The sequence below is a fragment of the Myotis myotis genome, unplaced genomic scaffold (assembly GCF_014108235.1).
Source record: "Myotis myotis isolate mMyoMyo1 unplaced genomic scaffold, mMyoMyo1.p scaffold_m19_p_11, whole genome shotgun sequence".
NCBI lineage: Eukaryota > Metazoa > Chordata > Mammalia > Chiroptera > Vespertilionidae > Myotis > Myotis myotis.
The window spans coordinates 77,597,335-77,616,619 of record NW_023416315.1 but is presented as its reverse complement, the minus strand read 5'-3'; the positions used below and the strand labels follow the sequence as shown (position 1 = coordinate 77,616,619).

At 43.7% G+C, this 19,285-nt stretch overlaps 1 pseudogene; it reads left to right on the top strand.

Moving 5' to 3' along the window:
* Positions 1-404: 404 nt before the first annotated feature.
* LOC118665826 lies at positions 405-19,078 on the top strand (annotated as a pseudogene).
* The last annotated feature ends 207 nt before the right edge of the window (positions 19,079-19,285 follow it).

Sequence of the window (19,285 nt, the reverse complement as noted above, 5' to 3'; positions counted from 1 at the left end):
AAAAGAAAACTACAGATCATTATATCTTATGAGTATGGCTGCAAAAATTCTCAACAAAATTTTATCTGAAAGAATAAATATTTCAGCAATATGTAAAAATGAGTATACACTGTGACCAAGGAGAGTTTATACCAGAAGTGCAATATTGATTCAACATTCACAAATCCATTAGTATAATAAACAACATCAATAGAATGAATAAGAAAAAATACATGAATATATCACTAGATTTAGAAAAAGCACTGGGAAAAAATTGAGCACCATCCTATATAATAAAAGAGAAACATGTAAATTATCTGTCCCTCCACTACACTCACTAGCCAATCAGGAGTGAGTATGCAAATTAACCCGCCATCATTGGCAGGTTAATTTGCATACGCAGGTGTCAAACGCCCTGGGAGGCGATGGCAGCCATGGGCTCCCGGGACCATTGCCGGCCCCTGGAGGTGAGGCTTGCCATGCCTGGCCACGCCCACGGGCTCCCAGGACCTTTGCTGGCGGAGAGCAGAGTGGGAGAGTGGGCGGCTTGGAGGGCGTGGCTCCCTCTGTCAAACCCAGCTTCCTCATCACAGCAACTGGAAACTGACAGCAGGAAGGAGGAAGTCCCAACTCCACAGAATCAGCCAGAATCAGCCATTGGTCAGACAGCTCTCAGCGGCCTGACAGCCAGGACTCTCATTCACCTGCATCTCAGACCATGTCAGTAGAGAGGTGGGACTATGCCTAAAGAACAACTGTTGATACAATGTAGCTCTGTAGCCAAAAGATGCTGGTGTTATCGACAGAAAACATCTGAAGAGCAACGTGCGTCTGATCTTGAAAGAAGGTGGTGCCTGCAACAGAATGCGGCACCTTCGCAGCAAAAATGGAGTACATGAGGATGCAATTCTCAAACATAGTTGTAGTGGAATGACTGTTTGATGTGAATTTTGCCTATCACTAAATTTCTCTGATGAAAAACCATCCGATGGGAAATTTACTCGAGGTTGTAGCAAAGGGAAAGTCTGTCCAAATGATATACATTTTCCAGATTACCCAGCATATTTAAAAAAATTAATGACAAATGAAGATTTTGACAGTAAAAATTTCATGAAAAATAATCGTTCTAAATAGTTCCTTGGCTTTTGCTTCCATGGGTGCAAATATTGCATCACCATCAGGATACGGGCCATACTGCTTTAGAATACATGGACAAGTTTATCACCATACTGGAACTTTACATGCTTCAGATGGTGTTTCTCGGAAGTTTGCTCAACTCTATATTTTGGATACAGCCGAAGCTACAAGTAAAAGATTAGGAATTACAGAAAACCAGGGCTTCTCAGAAAGACTCATGTTCAACATCAACAACCTCATGCATGACATAAATGAATTAACAAAATTGTACAAGATGCTACATGAGGTAGTAAAGGAAGCCCAATCTGAAGCAGCAGCAAAAGGTATTGCTCCCACAGAAGTAACAATGGCAATTAAGTACGATTGTAACAGTGACCCAGGTAGATATAATTCTCCCCGTGTAACCGAGGTTGCTATCATATTCAGAAACGAAGATGGAGAACCTCCTTTTTGAAAGGACTTGCTCATTCATTGTAAACCAGATCCAAATGCCACTAAAATGAAACAAATCAATATCCTGTTTACTACATTAAATGCAATGACATATCATATTCTTTTTCCACATGGTGAAAAAGGCTGGGGAACAGATATTACATTAAGACTCAGAGACAGTGTAATCTATAATAATACTAGACAAAATGTAAGGACACGAGTCACACAAATGCAGTATTCTGGATTTCATCTCTCTGTGCAGGACACGTGCAATCGTATTTTAAATGCAGGAAAATTAACTCAACAGTTTATTGTGGATTCATATTCAAAAATGGAGGCCAATCAGATAAATTTCATCAAAGCAAACCAATCTAAGTTGAGAGTTGAAAAATATAGTGGTTTGATGGATTATCTGAAATCTAGATCTAAAAATGACAATGTGCCAATTGGTAAAATGATAATAACTTCCATCATCTTTTGAGGGTAGTCCCAGAAATATGCAGCAGCAATATCAGAATGCTATGGCAACTGTAACGAAGTATGGCAAGCCCAATGTATTCATAACCATGACATGCAACCCCAAATGCAAACAATTTACAATGTTGGCAAAAAGTTGAAAACAGACCTGACTTGGTAGCCAGAGTTTTTAATATTAAGGTGAATACTGTTTTAAATGATATCTGTAAATTTCATTTATTTGGCAAAGTAATAGCTAAAATTCATGTCATTGAATTTCAGAAACGTGGACTGCCTCACGCTCACATATTATTGATATTAGTGAGTCCAATTTACGTTCCTCTAATTAATTCCCTTTCAATGTGCACAAATTTTGTGCACCGGTCCACTAGTCTATATTGTAAGAGGCTTGTGGCTATAATGCCGGAATGCCAGAATGACCAAATGACAAGTCACTAGGAGGTGCATGGAGCACCTCTCAGTCCCTCCCCAGCCTGTGAGCCACTCACGGTGGCAGGGCGTGGCTCACAGCTCACAGGGTGCAGCGGGACTCATGGCTCATGTGGCATGCTGGGGCTCGTGGCTTGCATGGTGCAGTGGGGTGGGGCTCGTGGCTCTTGTGGCTTGTGTGGTGCATACGGGTTGGTGGCTAGCATGGCAAGGCGGGGTTCGTGGCTCACAGATCACAGAAGTTTTCATTTATAGCTACTCCCCTGAAGCTTTGGTACAGGGAGGGAGAGGCAGACTTGAGGGAGGTGCCTAAGGAGAGATGCTGGAATAGAAAGCTTTGCAGGGAGACATGGAAAAGCAGCAGCCAGGAGCATTTGGTCGCCAAACCAAAGCAGCCATTTTCCTGAGGGGAACTAGCTGCTCCCAGTAGCCACAGGGCAGAAAAAGAGAAAACCTGCCCCCTAATGTGATACAGCTCACCCAGCCCTCAGGAGCCCTGCCTGCCACACCCTTCATTTTGAGCTTTTCAGAAGAAACAAAAGCAGAGGCCAAGTCTACAGGTTTAAATAACCTCAGGAGCCCTCAGTGGCTGGATTGTGGAAGGGAAGTCCACCCAACTATCCTGGGAACCAGACTGATACTTTCCTCACATGGGTGAGCTAATAAAAGCACCACATTTCCAGCCAACCCCACAGCTCTCCACAGCTTGACGGATCTCTGTCAAGCCAAGAGCAGAGTAATATTTGGGCCACTCGTGGAGGAGTAGCTCTGGGACAGGGAAACATATGCATCACATTCCCTGAAAGCTAAACAGTACCTCCCCTGATGACAGCTCTTTCAGAAACAGATTGTTGCGCGATTAATATTGACTGCTGGCTAACAGGAAAACACAGGCAGCTGTGAAGCCAGGGGAGCAGCTGAAGTTTCTGGACTTAGCCTGGGTCACATGCTGCAAACAAACCTACTTTAGAGGGCAAATTGGCCGCTCCTGTTTGCAGCCACGTCTTTGGGACACAGACACAAATGGTAGATTAGTGGATCCCTATAGTTCAAGCAGGTTGCTGAAAGCCAAAGAAGGACAGTTCCTGAGAGGATTTATTGTTGTTTTTGTTTGTGCTTTTTTGTCTGTTTTCTTTTCTTTTCTCCTTGTATTTTTCTTTCTTTTTTTTTCTATCTTTTTTTTTTCTATCTTTCTCTTTTACTCTTTCCTAATTCTCTCCTCTCTGGTGGTTGTGCTGTAGGGGTCTTGTGTACATTTATGTTTTGTTTCTTCTATTTCATGTTTTGTTTTGTTGTATTTCATTCTGTTCAGTCAGCACCTCCACAACAGCTCACTCCACATGTTTGGGGGTGAGCCACATAGTCAGCCAGCCTGAGAGGAGACTCCATTGTCAAAGGGGACAATTACATTCAAGATCCAACTACCACAGTGTGGACGAAAAGGGGCCACATGCTGACCTGACAAGCTCAGGAGAGGCCTGCATGGCAGTTTTGCAGACTTGGAGACCTAAAGTAATCACAAAGGATGGTCTGAAATTAAACCTTAACTAAAAGCACTTATGGTGGGCAGTTACGTCCTAAGCCAGCCGTGGGCAAACTACGGCCGTTTGAAATGAATAAAACTATTGAAAAAAAACACTGTACCCTTATATGTAATGATGTTTACTTTGAATTTATATTAGTTCAAACAAACACTCCATCCATGCTTTTGTTCCGGCCCTCCGGTCCAGTTTAAGAACCCATTGTGGCCCTAGAGTCAAAAAGTTTGCCCACCCCTGTCTAAGCCGATATCTTCACTGATAAGGTCAACCTTTACCATAACTGAGCCTATCTGTCTTTTTGCATCTATGATAACATGTCCTTGGGATGTCTGGGTAACTGGTGACTTCCCTTTTTATGGAGCCCCTGGGGCACAGCCACGTGTGCTGGGCCCAGGACAGATACCACAGATTCCTTGTTAATTGTTCCTGCACCCACCTAAGTATGTGTCCATCATTTTACTTTTTATCCTATCACAGAGGTTTCCCCGCTTCGCTTAATCCCACCTCCTTAAATCTGTCACCAATGAATTTCATGTATAAATACAGATATAACCCTGCCATTCTCCAGAGCATTATCTCAATTCCTTGAGGTTCTGCTTCCCGGCATATGTCAACAGTTTGGCTCAAATAAACTTACAAAATTCTTTGCAGGTTTCAATGTTCTTTTTACGTTAACAACAGGACAGTACAAATAACTCAAGTAAGGGGCTTTCTTAGAGTACCAAGCTCAGGAGCTCTAAGAAGGTACATGACTGTGTCCCACAAACTACCTGCTACATAATACCACACCACAAAATCTGGAAGGCATAGCAGTTTAATCTATTATATAGAAACAAGAACAAAGGGAGAGCAAAAATGGCAAGACAATAAAACCACCCCTAATGAAATAAAAGGGAGGAATCACCAGAAAGGGAAATAAATCAAATGGATGCAAACAGTTTATCAAGTAAGGAATTCAGAGTAATGGTAATAAGGATGCTCAACAAATTCAGTGAGAACTACAAGCAACTTAATGATTATAGGAGTCTTAATGAGAGCTACACCAACATGAAAATAGACCTTGAAACAATAAATAAAAATAAATTGTAAATGAGGAATGACATACCTGAAATAAAGAAAACGCTAGGAAAATTCAATAGTAGACTACAAGAAGATGAGGACTGACTCAACTAATTGGAAGACAAGATAGAAAAAACAACAACAACATCAATTCAGAGCACCAAATGGAAAAAGAATAAAAAAGCAGGAGGAGAGTCTAAGGAAGCTTTGGGACAACATGAAATGTAAAAACATTCTCACCCAGGCAATGTGGCTCAATACATGAGTGTCAAACTATGAAACAAAAGGTCACTGTTCAATTTCTGGTCAGGCACATACATGGGTTGCAGGCTTGATCTTCAGTGTGGGGTGTGCAGGAAGCAACCAATCAATGATACTCTCTCATTATTGATGTTGCTAACTCTCACTCCCTCTCCCTTCTTCTCTGAAATCAATGAAAAATACATTTAAAAGAAAAAAAACATTCAAAACATTCTCATTATATTGGCACCAGAAAGAGTAAAATCTGAGAAAGGAATAGAGAATTTGTTTGGAGAAATAATGGCAGAAAATTTCCCTAACCTGGTGAAGGAAAAAGTCACTCAAGTTCAGGAAACAAAGAGATTCCCAATCAAGATGCACCCCAAAAGGCCCATACCTAGGCACATAGTAATTAAAATAGCAAATATTAAAGACAAAGAAAGAATCTTAAACGCTTCAAGAGAGACACAGAAATTTACCTAAAAGAGAGCCCCCCAAAACTGTCAGCTGACTGCTCAATAGAAACATTTCTAAGTCGAAAGTAATGGCATGAAGTATACAAAGTAATGAAAACCAAGGGACTTAACCCAAGACTACGCTATACATCAAGGCTATCATTCAAAATTGAAGGTGAAATAAAGAGCTTTACAGATTTTAAAAAAAGAGGCTAAAATAGTTTGTTACCATCATACCAGGACTGCAAGAAATGCTAAAGGGAAGGTGTAAGAAGAAGCAATAGAGAGAAAAAGAAGAACACAGGAATAAAGAATAAGAATGGCAATAATTAAGTACCTTTAAATAATAACCTTGAATATAAATGAATTAAATGCTCCAATCAGAAGAGAGGGAAACTGAATAAGAAAACATGACACATATGTATATTATATATGCTGTCTATAGAAGGCCTATCTCAGATCAAAGGACTCAAACAAAATAAAAGTGAAGGAATGGAAAAAGATTTTTCAGACAAATGCAAATTATTTTTTTAAAAGAGCTGTGGTGACAATACTCATATCAAAATAGTCTTAAAAGTGAAGGCCATAAAAATCTACACTAATAAAAGGCAAACATGCAAATTGACTGTACCTTCGCTATGCCTTAAGCCATGCTCACCAGCAAATCAGAGCAAGTATATGCAAATTAACCCAACCAAGATGGCGGCCGGCAGTCACAGAGCTGGAGCAAGCAGGAGGATTGGTTGCCCCAATGATGGAGGAAGCCAAGCTTCCTACTTGCCTCAGCAGGCTCTGAGCTACACTCAAAGCAACAAAGTTTCAATTATAGAAGGTAAATAAACCCCAGAATAAAAAAGAAAACAAAGAAGAAGAGAGGCTGTGAGCTTCTGTCACCGGGGGGTGGGGGAGGAGGTTGGACAGCCTGAAAACAGCCCTCAGCCCCTCACCCAGACTGGCTAGGCACCGCAGTGGGGACCCCCCACCCTAAAGGGGTAGTGGCCAGCATGAAAACAGCCATCAGCCCCTCACCCAGGCTGGCCAAACCTCCATGGGGTGAGGGTCCCCACTGGGGGGGGGGGGACTTGACCAGCCTGCAAACAGCCATCAGCCCCTCACCCAGGCTGGCCAGGCACCCTAGTGGGGACCTCCACCCTGAAGGGGGTGTGACCAGCTGCAAAAACCCATCAGCCTCTCACGCAGGCTGGCCAGGCACCCAAGCGGGACCCCCACCCTGATCCGGGACGCCCTTCAGGGCAAATCACCCATGCACCAGGCCTCTGTCCTATATAATAAAAGGCTAATATGCAAACTGACCCTAACAGCGGAACAACTGGGAATGACTGGTCACCATGACACACACTGACCACCACGGGGCAGATGCTCAATGTAGGAGCTGCCCCCTGGTGGTCAGTGCACTCCCACAGGGGGAGCTCTGCTCAGCCACAAGCCAGGCTGATGGCTGCCAGTACAGCGGTGGTGGTGGGAGCCTCTCCTGCCTCCTCAGCAGCACTAAAGATGTCCGACTGCATGCCTTGGCCAGTTTGGCTTAGTTGATAGAGCGTCGGCCTGCAGACTGAAGGGTCCCAGGTTTGAGTCCGGTCAAGGGCATATACCTTGGTTGCGGGCACATCCCCAGTAGGGAGTGTGCAGGAGGCGGCTGATCAAAGTTTCTCTCTCATCGATGTTTCTAACTCTCTATCCCTCTCTCTTTCTCTCTGTAAAAAATCAATAAAATATATTAAAAAATAAAAAAGATGTCCGACTGCAGCTTAGGCCTGCTCCCCGCTGGCAAGTGGACATCCCCTCGAGGGCTCCTGGGCTGCCAAAGGGATGGCTGACAGCCAGCTTGGGCCCAATCCCCCAGGGAGCAGGCCTAAGCCAGCAGGTGGACATCCTCCGAGGGGTCCCAGACTGCAAGAGGGCATAGGCAGGGCTGAGGGACCTCCCCAAGTGCACAAATTTTTGTGCACCAGGCCTCTAGTAGATAATAAAGGTCATTTCATAACACTAAAGTGATCGATACAATAAGAGAACTCTGATAAATATATATGAACCCCAAACATGAGCATCCAAATACTATTAAATTTAAAATTTTGGAGTATTTTAAGGTAGAGATGGACAGTAATACAATAATGTTAATAGACTTTAACACCTCACTGACATCACTAGATAGACCTTCTAGACAAAATATTAGCAAGGAAACAATGATCTTAAACAACACACTAGAGCATTTGAAATTATTTGACATTTACAGAATATGTCACCCCAAAGCTACAGAATATGTATTATTTTCAAGTGCACCACAAGGGACATTTTCAAATATAGACCACATGTTAGGAAACAAACTAAGTCTCTACAAGTTCAAGAAAATTGAAATCATATCAAACATCTTCTTAGGTCACAATGATATTAAATTAGAAATGAACTACAATAAAAACACTCAAAAACATTCACACACATTGAGGCTAAATAGCTTGATATTAAACAATGAATGGGTTACCAAAGAGATCAAAGAAGAACTTTTAAAAAAATCTTGGAAAAAATGAATATGAATACACAACAATCCAAAATCTATTAGACACAGGGAAAGCAGTCCTGAGGGGGAAGTTCATACCATTAATGGTCGACAATAGAAAAGAAGGAAAACTTCTAATAAATTACCTAACTGTAACTTAAAGAATTATAAATAAAACAACAAGAAAAGCCCAGTGTACCTGGTAAGTAGAAGGAAGGAAATAATAAAGATCAGAGTGGAAATAAATAACATAGAGACTAAACAAACAGTACAAAAGATCAATAAAACCAAGAGCTGTCCTTGGAAATGAAAAACAAGACTGATGAACCTCAAGCCAGATTCATCAATAAACAAAGAGAGATGAAGCAAACAAACAGAATCAGGAACTAAAGAGGTAAAGTAACAACTGACCCCCAGAAATACAAAAGATAGTCAAAAAAATTAAAAAATAAAATAAATAAAAAATCCCCTGAACAACTCTATTACAAAAAACTGGACAACTTTGACAAAATGGACATATTCCTAGAAAAACAAAATATTCCAAAAGTCAATCAGGATCAATCAGAAAACCTGACTAAGCCAATAAGTACTGATAAAATTGAAGCAGTAATAAAAAATAAATAAACTTCCAGAAAACAAAATCCCTGGTCCAGATGGCTTCCCAGGGGAGTTTTATCAAACATTAAAAAAATACCTATCCTCCTGAAATTATTCAAAAAACTTCTAGAGGAAGAAACACTTCAAGCTCTTTGTATGAGGCCAGCATTACCCTAATACTAAACCAGATAAAGACACTACAAGGAAAGAAAATTATAAGCCAATATCCTTGATGAACACTGATTCTAAAATCCTCAACAAAATATTAGAAAATTGGATCCTACAATACATTGAAAAGATCATACACAATAACCAAGTGATATTTATTTCAGAGATGCAAGGCTGGTATAATATTTACAAATCAATAAATGTGATATAGCACATTAACAGATTGCAAGACAAAAATCACATGATCATATAACCGATGCAGAAAAAAATATTTGATAAAGTCCAAAACCCTATTATGATAAAAACTCTTAGCAAAGTGGGAATAGAGGAACCATACCTCAACTTAATAAAAGCCTTATATGACAAACCTACAGCCAACATCATACTTAATGAGCAAAAACTATAAACATTTCCCTTAAGGGCAGGAACAAGATAGGGATGTCTACTTTCACCACTCCTCTTCAACATAGTACTGGAAGTGCTAGCCATAGAGATAAGATAAGAAGAAGAAATAAATGTAGTCAAATTGGAAGGGAGGAAGTAAAAGAGTCATTATTCTCAGATGGCATGATATGGTACATAGAAAACCCTAAAGAGTGCTTTAAAAATTACTAGATTGAATAAATAAATTCAGAAATGTAATAGGATACAAAATTAACACCCAGAAATCTATGGCATATTTATACACCAATAGTGAACTCACAGAAAGAGAAATTAAAAACAATACCACTTACCATTGCAACCAAAAAAAAATAAGATACTTAGGAATAAATTTAACCAAGGAGGTAAAAGACCTGTACATGTAAAACTACAGAACACAGAAAAAAAGAGATATGGGAAGAAATAAACAAGTGGAAGAATAGATCGTTTCAACTATTGGTAGAATCAACATCATGTCACAATTCAACCCTTTTACATGCCTCAGTGTCTCTCCTGGTTATCTAAAACAACCAGAAGGGCTTGAAACACTGCCTTACAGGCCTCATGGGCACTCTTCCAGATGAGCCAGTCAGTTAATTACAGTTGAATTGGAATTTCCTTATGAGGCAGCTGCACATTGTGAGATATAGCATCTGACACCTCCACAAAAGTTCTTAGTCACCCAAGAACACCAGAAAATTAGGCAGGAGGGAGGGTATGCCTTTTTATCCTCGGAGCTGAATAAGTTCAGCTCTCATTTATACGGTGAAGGTTTTTTTGCACAGACTATCAGAAAGCCATTTCAATTGAAGAGCCAAAATCAAAACCAACCACCCATTTATTCCTCCAGTCTTGCCTTAGCCTGGGATCTATCAACCCTTAACCTTAGTTCCACCTCCAGGATTTTAAAGTATAGCTCAAATAAAGTCCGGCCTTCTACCAAAGCAAAGGAAGGTCCTGGATCCAAGAGATAACTCACCCAGGTTTACCTGATACGGCAGGGCTCAATGGGCCCCTTGCTGGATCCTAGCACTGTTCCAGGTTCACAGGGTAGTCTTGGGTGAGCTTCTTTGGAATCCTGTTGACTACGCCAAGTAATCCTATAGAAAAAGGCTTATATGCAAACGGCTGAAGGACCAGTTGCTATGACATGCACGGACCACCAGGGGGCAGACACTCAACACAGTTGCTGTCCCCTGGTGGTCAGTGTGCTCCCTAGTGGTCAGTGTGCTCCAGGCTCATGGCTGGCTAGCACAACGGTGGTGGCGGAAGCCTCTCCGGCCTCCATAGCAGCACTAAAGATGCCTGACTGACAGATTAGGTCTGGGCCTACACCAGCAGTCTGACATCCCCTGAGGGCTCTCAGACTGCAAGAGGGCAGAGGCCAGGCTAAGGAACACCACCCCCTGAGTGCACAAATTTTGTGCACCAGGCCTCTAGTGTTAACATACAAACATTCAAACTTGTAAATAATTTTTGTGAGTATATTTGAGCCAAACTGTCAACAGCTGGGAAGCAGCATCTCAACAGATTGGGAGAATGCTACAGAGAATGGTGGGCTTTTACCTTGCTTTTATAAATTATCATCAAAGGGAAATACATAAGCGGGTTACATGAAATCCATTGGTAATAGATTAGGGATGTAGGAGAAAGCAAAGTGGGGAAACCTCTGGGATTGGATAAAAAGTAAAATGATGGGCATAGGCTTCTTTTACATATATGGATACAGGATAGTTAACATAGTTAACAGATGACAATTAACATGATAGCAATAACAATGAGAGAATTTGTGGTTTCCACCCTGGTGCCATTTGTTGTGCCCTTATGGATCCAGAAAAAGGGAAGTTACATATTGCCCAGACATTTCACAGGTATGTTATCTTAGATACAAAAAGACAATAGGCTCAGTAAAGATTGAAGTTGATCTTTGTCATGGAAAAAACTGGCCTATGACATGACTACTCACTATAAACTGCTTTTAGTTAAATATTTAATTTCAGCCCATCCTTTGTGGTTACTTTAGGTCTTTGAGTTTGCATAACCACCATGCAGGCCTTCCCTGAATTAGTCAGGTTTTCATGTGGCCTTTTTTTTATCTTTTCTTTTCTTTTTTTCTACCCATCCATACCTATCAAAATTCAAATGGCATTTTTTATATAAATTGAAAAACTATCCTAAATTTCTCAGAGAAACACAAAAGATCCTGAATAGTCAAAGCAGTCTTAAGAAGAATAACATAGCTGGAGGCATCACACATACTGATTTCAAATTATATCGCAAAATTGTACTAATTAAAACTCTAAGGTACTGGCATAAAAACATACATGTAGGTCAATGGAACAAAACATAGATCCCAGAAACAAATGATCAATTAATTTACAACAAAAGAGTCAATAATAATCAATGGGAAGACAATAATCTCTTTAAAATTATGCTAGGAACACTGGTTAGCCACGTGCCAAAGAATTAAATTGGACTCCTATGTGATATCATCCACAAAAATGAACTCCAAGTGGATTAATACTTGAACCTATGACCAGAAACCATAAAACTCCTAGATAAAAACAAATGGTGTAAGCTCCTTGACATCAGTCTTGGCAATGATTTTTTTTTGGGGGGGATTTGAAAACAAAAGCAAGAAAACAAAAGCAAAAATAAATAAGTAGGATTATGTCTAATAAAAAAGCATTTGCACAGCAAAGGAAACTACAACAAAATGAAAAGGCAATTTATAGTACGTGAGAAAATATTTGCAAATCATATATCTGATAAGGGATTTATATCCAACATATATAGGGGACTCATATAACTCAGTGGCAAACAAACAAGCAAACAAGGATTCCAATTTTTAAAAATGGGCAGAGGTGCCAGAAGCCAATTCCAGCATGACAGCAGGGCTGAATCTGAGAATCGTTGATGGCATTTCCCCAAACCTGAATAGGATACATTAAATTGATTGTTTGCTGCCAGACAGCTCAGGGCATCTTAATCTACATGTTATTGCCTCCCACTGGCCAAACACCTGAAAAGCCATAGGCTAATTCCCCCATTCTGACAATAGACTCTGTATCTGAAACCCTGACCCTTTGAAGTGTATATCTCCTCCTCAACTCAGGACAAATCCAAATCTACACTAATAATAGACAAACATGTTAATTGACTGTACCTTTGCTATGCCCACCATTGGCTGATCAGAGCAATATGCAAATTAACTGCCAACAAATATGGCAGATAATTTGCATACTGCAGGCAGGGCGGGACAGCACGAGCCACCATCCAGGCCCCTGTGTGCGACCTGGGGGTGGTGGCTCAGGCAAAGCGGGTGGGGGCTCAAGTGAAGGCAAGCGATGCCGATCACCTCGCCTGAGCCCTCGCCTGCCTGCGAGAGACATGCGGCCTGCTCCCATGTGCAACCCGGGGGCGGGCGGGGGCTCAGGTGAGGCGATTTGCATCACTTGCTTTTGCCTGAGCCCCTGCCAGCCCACCAGAGACACGAGGCCCACTCCGAGAAAGAGAGAGAGAGAGAGAGAGAGAGAGAGAGAGAGAGAGAGAGAGAGAGAGGTGGAATTTGGCACCCCACATCCCACTCTGATTGACCACTGTGATTCCAAGCCAGCGAGAGCTGCCTTCAGGCCACAACTCCAGGTCCCTCACCCCCACCCCAGGCCCGAGAGCACAGTGCTGGGCAGGGGCACCTGGGCTTCGGGAATGCAGTGCGCGGGGCAGGCACAATGTGGGGGGGGGGGGCTGTGTTTACACCGCCAAGTTCTCCACTTCTGCCCTGGCCCGCGCATCCCCCCTCCTTCCCCTCAGAGGCTCAGCTCCTGCCTACATGCTAGCTGGGCAGGCCCAACTGCACCGGGGAGTGAGCCATGGCGATTGAGATGGCCACTTCCTGGGATGGGACAGCCGGACCACGGGGATTCATGAGGGCGATGAGGCCTGTGGGGCATGCGCAGCCCTCAGGCGGCAGGGGTGTCCAGCCAAGCCGAGTCTGGCTTCAGTGGGGCCAGTGGGAGCCCGAGGCCATCCCAACCCCCACAGGTCCTGGGCGGACAGTGGCTCACTGGAGAGCGGTGTCTGAGGTTGCAGCCAGGGACGGCTGTGAGCTGCTGCAACCCTGCCCCATGCTTCAGGGAGGGGGAGAAGGCTCGCAGCCACCAGCACCCTAGGCTGCACTGCCTGTGTCTCAGCCTGCTAGGTTGGCAGGGTCCGAACAGGTGAGCTGCTCCCTTCCCCCAGTGGTAGAACAGGGAGGAGAGCGCTGGGTTCAGGGAAGGGACCTCACCTGGGATCCTCTTGGTGTGGGGAAGGGGCTCAGCCTGGGCCCGGTGGGGAGCTTAGGAAGTCTGGCTAAGCAGGCACTGGTTCATACCAACTCTTACTCTGCCATCTTCCTCCAGCTCTTCAAGCTAGCCCCCCTTCCCCACCTGTCTGGGGGAACGGGCTCTGGGTGACCTCCCTGAGCTCAGACTGTGGACCCAGAGACCTCAAGGAAGAGTGCCCAGCCGGGCCTGGGCAGGAGCCGGTGCAGAACTACCAGGGAAGATTTGCTTCAATGTCTCAGTGAAGTTTGCAACTGACCCAAGGAGGAAACCCCAGAGGGGAAAGGCCAGGAGGCATGAATTGCCAGCACTTTAGCCACTTGAAAACAGTTCCACTTGGAATGTGAGGCGGTTGCATGTTCAGCTGAGAAGTGAGGGGGCTGAACTCCACCGTCGCTGGTCTCCTGTCAGTCCGAGGCCCAAGCGTCCACCATGACAAGGAAAGAACAGAGCGAGGGGCCTGGAGGAAGGAAGGACAATTGAAGAAAACCGTGTCTAGACTTTCCCCAGCCCTCTTCTTCTTTCTGCTGCCTAGAAGAGCCCCAGGCCCAGCCACAGTTCTGTCTCCACCTTTTAGTCCCCTATTCTCCAACCACAGAGGAAAGAAATAAGGAAGGATTCTGTGCTGCCTTCAGAAAGTATCTATATACCTGATCAGCCAGTTGCCTTCCACAGAGGGAGGCCAGACTGCGGCTTAGACCTGCTCCCCACAGGGACATCAGTAGGACATCCTGTGAGGGTTCCCAGACTGTTAGAGGGGGCAGGCTGGGCTGAGGGATGCCCCCTGAGTGCACAAATTTTTGTGCACCGGGCCTCTAGTTGTGTTAATAAAAAGCATGGGGTTCTGAGATGAGGAGATCTTAGTTTCCTTTAAACTAGGCTTCTCTGACCCCCAAATGCCTTTCAACATTATATTTCATCTCTGGACTCCTATTTAATCTACGAACAGCCTTCTCCAGATTTCCTGAACCCTTCTAGATGCTGGAACAAGAACCCAGGCACAGAGGAACTAAATAGACATTTTCCCAAAGAAGACATATAAATGGACAACTAAAAATAAGGTGCCTGACATCACTAATTATCAGGAAAATGCAAATCAAAACCTCAATGGGATATCACCTCACTCACACCTGTTAAAACAGCCACTATTCAAAAGACAAGATATTGCAAATATTGGTGAGGATGTGGAGAAATGGGAACCCTTGTACACTGTCTGTGGAAATGTAAAGTAGTGCAGTCTTTATGAAAAACAGTATGAAGTATCAACACAAAATAAAAAATGGCACCACCATATCCATATGGAAATCTTTCAAAAGGCAATGAAAACAGGATCTTGAAAAGACATTTGCACTCCCATGTTCAGTGCAACATTATTCACAATAGCCAAGATATTTAAATAACCTTCGGGTCTGTCTATGGGTGAATAGATGAAGATGATGTGAGATATATATACAGGGTTTGGCAAAGTAGGTTAATAGTTGTAAGTATATAAAATAAATAATGCAATAAATAATAAATAATAATGCAAGAATAAACTCTGTTTTGATGAGTCACAACTGTAAACCTTCTTTTGCCCACCTGTGTGCGTGTGCATGCGTGCGTGTGCATGCATGCGTGTGTGTGTGTGTGCATTCTGCCATGAGAATTGAAGAACATATTTCCATTTACAAGTGGAACTGGAGGGCACTTGCAAAGTGAAATTAGTCAGAATGAGGAAAATAAAAACTATATGATATTCATTTTTGGTGAAATTTTAAAAATCCAAAATCATAGAAATGGAAAGTAGAGAGGTGGTTACCTGAGGTTGGTGGATGGCAGAAATGGGGACATGTTAGTCAAATAGTTCAAATTTCTAGTTACAGATTAATAAGTTCTGGGAACTGAATATATAGCATACGAGTATAGCTGATAATCCTGTATTATGTACTTGAAAGTTGGTAAGAGAGTAGATCTTAAATGTTCTCACCACAGCAAAGAAATAATAATTATGGGACTTAATGCAGGTGTTAGCAAACACTATGGCCGTAATCATTTTTCAGATATATAGATGTGTTAAATCAATGCATTATACACTTTAAACTTACACTAGTACATGTCAGTTATATCTCAGTAAAGCCAATGGAGGAACAAAACTAGAGGGAGTTAAGTGGGAGTTGGGTTCTTCACTAGAGATAAGGAACTGGCAAAAATGGGTAAAAACCAGACCTCAGCCCATTAGTCACATTAAGTGAAATCCCTCACTATATATGGGCAAAGTCAACTCCAGAGGGTGTGAGTGAGTTAGGCATGGTCACATCCTTGTTAATGACCTAACCAGGTCAGGCCCCCTATCAGCATAATCCTATTATAGCCTCCCACCCTCCCTCCACTAAGTAACTGGGACCTACAGAGATGCCTAGAGTAAGCCCTGAAGGAAAGTGTTCATCCTCTCCCTGTTCTCCCATTTTTAATAGTGGAAAGGCTTTCCTTTCCTTTGAGAATCAGGAGACTTTGCAGGTGATTCCTGGCACCAGGACCACCTTGGTGGCACTGTCCCAGGGAAGGATGCTCTCAAGAGCCCATTTTATAGGAAAAGACCTAAAAGGCAAAAGCAGTTAATATTCGCGATCAAGGCTAGAAGTGAAAACAGGCCTCATAAACCTAAAATGCTCTTCTCTCCTGAGGTTATAGCCCCTGAGTGGACAAGTGCTGGTGTCACAGGGACCCTCTGAGAACATCACTGCACTCTGAAACTGTGTTTCCCAGTGGAAATTTCCCATCCCACTGCCTCAGTGGTGAATGTTCCTGTCTCTTTAAGTTTTCACCCCTGGGCTCCCCTCCCTGGGCTTCCTGCCTCTGAGGTCTAAGAAGCAGAACACTTCCTCAGGTGCTGAGAAGAGCCTGCTGCACTCACAACCTGAGGGCAGCAGTAGGTCAGGCACCTCTGGGCCAGCCTCAGAGCCTGTCACTGATTCTGAAGGAAAGGTGAGCGCCAGTAGGGGAAAGGAACTGGCCAGGGAATAGGACTGTTGAGGACCTGGAAGAATTCAGTGCCTCCAAGAAGCTCGCTGAATGAACACCTCCATTCTAATAGGTACCAGGAAGGGAAGCAGGATCTAGAAAGAGTAATTCCACACTCCCAAGTGTGTGAGGATGTCTGAGTTTCACACATAGCAGCTTTAGGAGCAGCAGCAAGTATATCCTCCAGCTTGGATGCTAATGTTCTTACTTGCGACTGTGCACTGTACAAAGGGACTCAGTAAGCACAGGATGTTCCATTGCATTAAACGATGACTGATTGGCTGGAGCCACTTTACTTTAGAAGCCTCAGCTTTAGGGCAGGATGTCAGGAGTTGGAGGGGAGGGTACCAGTCTCTCTAGGACACTGAACATATTTATACACATTGAAACAGGACAGTGAGTTGACTTCCTCAGTGCAGAGTCAGAGGCTCCAGATCACCTGCGATATACATTTCGTTTTCAATCTTCAAAACTAAAATTCCAATTCTCTTGTCTGTCTCCCAGGCTGCCCACCCTAAGTGGTTCCCTAAGTCCCAGAGCAAATTTCTATTTCTCACAATTTTCTAATGTCTCCCCCAGCTTCTGAACTTCCTGGGAAAATTTAGTATCTACAGTTTTTATAACTGACATAGGATTACTAGGAAAAATTAATATCTATAGCTTTCTCACTGATGAGAGAGTTACAATTTCCCCTCTGAACTTTGGATTTTATGTCCCTGAAAAAACAAACAAAATTAAGCTCATGAAATGCTCTCACTATATCATTTCAACCCTTCCCAAGCCCTGTTAGTGTTTTTCCTTAAATTCTGGTGTTCAGGGGAAGCAGGAAAGATTACTTTGTCACTGTGGTGTCACCAGCTCTTTGGATTTGAACTGACATATTATAGGTAGTTATACCTATTTGATGAATGAATGAATGAATGAAGAAATTGTGTCTGGGACTCTTTCATGGGAAATAACTCTATACTGTTATTACCATTTTTGCACAAATGTTTAACACTTAACAACTTCTAAGGTGGCACAGCTGGCCAATGAAGGGGCTGGGAGTCAAATCCAGCATGTCTAGGACTCCAGACATCCCTTCACCCCAGGCCATTTTCCCCCTCCTGCCCATCTTCCATGGGCTGGAATCTGGGAGAATTATGGCAGAGGCCACGGAAGCCCACAAATAGGGACAGCTCTGGAGGTTGTGGGCAACCAGGGACAATTCAGGTGAGGTGATGCCTGGAATTATGAAGGGGCATCCTCTGGAGCAAGGGTAAGGGACGGAATATCTGGCCCTCAGGCCATTTAAAAACCTCTAAATCATTTGGTCTGGCCCTGTTCTAGAGAATCCTCCAGATGTTGAGCATCTACAGGTGCATGTGGTGAAACCAGAGATGGCAGGAATAGATGGTGAAGATCCTCCAGAGTTCAGAAAGCTCTGATGAATGACCTCAGTAAGGCTTTGGTTAGAAAAGCAGAGTTGAGGCACTGGTATACTCTTTGTTCAAAGGGCTCCAGGTCCTGGGTAACCAGGATATATTGCTTTAAGGTTTGGAAGTTCACTTATCACTTGCCCTCCAGGTTGAGAATATGCCACCCAGGCCCTACAGGAGCCCAGGCTGAGTCTCATCCTAGTGGGGAAAACAGGAGCTGGGAAGAGTGCCACTGGGAAGAGCATTCTGGCCACAGGAGCTTCCTGTCCAGACTCACAGCACCTCAGTGACCAGAACCTGTGAGGTGGGACAGGAAGTCATGAACACCCTGGACCTTTTCAGCTCCCAAGTTCGCAAGACAGACCCTGGGTGCCAGGAGCAGATCCATGGATACCTGCTATCAGCGCATGACCCCCAATCTCTGCTTCTGGTGACTCAGCTGGGTGCTTCACTGCACAGAACCAGCAGGCTGTGAGGGCGCTTAAGGACCAGTTATAGGAGGACATGGTGGCACGCACAATTGTGCTGTTCATGTGCAAGAAAGACCTGGGTGGAGACTCTCTGCAGGAGTTCATGTACCACAAGGACAACCACTTGCTACAAGCTCTGGTGGTCCAGTGTGGGGCCACGTGTGAGCCTTCAACAACCAGCTGTGGACAGGGACCCAGAGACACAGGTGCAGGAGCTTCTGGAGGTGGTAGAGCTCCTAGTGTGGGACCACTCAGGCACCCCCTACTCTAATGATGTGTACCACCTGGTGCAGGCCCTGGTCAGGGTGGACCCTGAGGAGCAGAGGCGCCAGGTGGCTCAGAGTCTGGTGCCCCACCTGCAGGGGTTTCAGGGGCATGGGTGGCAGGACTGGTTGAGTACATGGATGTCTCCATGAAAGCTGCACTGGGCCATGCTGCTGGACTTAGTGGTCCTGTTGGCCAGACACTGGCCTTAGGTGCTGGGGTCCAACCCCAGCAGATCCAGGGGTCCCCAAAGGTGTGGATGGAGTCAGCAAAGAAGGAATGACATGGAGACAGTGTTCAGTTGATCAGCAGCCTAGCCAGGATCTCTAGCCAAGTTCTGGTTAGGATCTCCAGTCAAG